Genomic DNA, 1,549 nt, shown 5'->3' with positions numbered 1-1,549 from the left:
CTCGGCTGGCCCCAGCCAGCTTCAGCCAGGACCTTAACCACTAACGGGGAGGAGTTTAAGATGAAGACATGACAGGGTTGATCTGAACAGGCTTCGTGCGGAAGTTTCCCCACAAATTCCTCTCTTCTGTGTATCATCTTCCAGAAAATACATGGCAGAGGCAAGAAAGACTGTATTTTATTTTTAAATTATTTATTATAATTTTTATCGATGTATATAGTCAGTTTACAGTGTTGTGTTAATTTCTGATGTACAGCATAGAGATTCAGTTATACATATAAATTCTTTTTCATTGTAGGCTATTACAAGGTATTGATAAAGTTCTCTGTGTTAACAGCGGGACCGTGCTGTGTGTAAGAATGTCTACATTTAATTATGCATGGAGGGGAGGGTATAGCTCAGTGGTAGAGTGCATGCCTAATATGCATGAGGTCCTGGGTTCGATCCTTGGTACCGCCACCAAAAGTAATAAATAAATAGACGAACCTAATTATACTCCCCCCAAAAATTAGACACTAAAAAAATGCATTAATGGAAGGGAGGATCAATCAAACATGTATGGCACTCAGCAGTCATGTGGTAAACGATCCCACAGGATCCACGCGTAAGGGTTCCAGATAAATTTGATACCTGGAAATCTAACCCAACATTTATTTAACTCTCAGTTAAATCTTTAATTTATATAGCACTCACTGTGTGACAGGCACGGTTCTAAGCCTGCTTCTACAATTTATTTAATTTCCCTAAAACCCTGATGAGGTAGGGAACCCTCATCCCCACCGTGCCCACAAGGACCCTGGCAAGAGCTGAAACAGCGCGCACGGCTGGTGAGGGGTGGGCGTGGGCCTCCCGCCCAGACCGCCTGCCCTAGGAAAGGAGCCCGGGGTCCCGCTCTCTGCCTGCTGGATGGTTGGTTATTCATAGAGCGTCCTAATTCATACAAGCACTGCTTTTCTGGGGGCAGCAGAAATTCTTGACCTGTGGGCGGTGAGGAAGAAGTAAACTCAGGTAGAGTTGAGGCCCAGGTGCACGACGTGACGATGGCCTCCTGTGTCCCCCCTGGGCCGGCAGGAGCCGCATCCACACAGAGCAGAGCTGGGGCTGCCACTTGGTTCCAACTGCCCCCCAGCCTCTCCAGGGGAGTCCCGCCGAGCCATTGTCCTTCTGGCCCCAGCGATCCGGCCTCTTTTGGCAGAGACCGTGCGGCTTCTCTTATTTACCCATTAACAATTAAGCTCTAGGCATTTAACATATAAACACAGAAAACATCAGCATAATTATAGCGAAGATTTCAAAAGCTCCTTGGCAAGAAAGGGCCTGAATATTTACTTAACAAAAGAATTCCTTCCTTCAGTCTCTAATAAAGAATTCACAATAAGACTTAACTAGCCGGCTTCGCCAGTAAATTAAAAACATTCTTTTATTCACAAAGAATATGATTTGCATTTTTTAAAAATGTGACGCACCACAACTTTTCAAGAGAACATTCACAATTTTTTTTTCTAAGAGATCAGTGCCCACGTTTTCTTAGAATAGTTCTCACTTACTG

General features: G+C 44.5%; 1 non-coding gene across 1 annotated transcript; it reads left to right on the top strand.

Moving 5' to 3' along the window:
- Positions 1 to 386: 386 nt before the first annotated feature.
- On the top strand, positions 387 to 459 carry TRNAI-AAU (transfer RNA isoleucine (anticodon AAU)). Its single transcript has one exon. It is a non-coding gene; the product is annotated as a tRNA-Ile (tRNA).
- Positions 460 to 1,549: the final 1,090 nt, after the last annotated feature.

The sequence above is a fragment of the Vicugna pacos genome, chromosome 26 (assembly GCF_048564905.1).
Source record: "Vicugna pacos chromosome 26, VicPac4, whole genome shotgun sequence".
NCBI classification, from domain to species: Eukaryota; Metazoa; Chordata; class Mammalia; order Artiodactyla; family Camelidae; genus Vicugna; species Vicugna pacos.
Note: the sequence above shows the minus strand (reverse complement) of the source record. Positions and strands in the feature narration are given on the sequence as shown.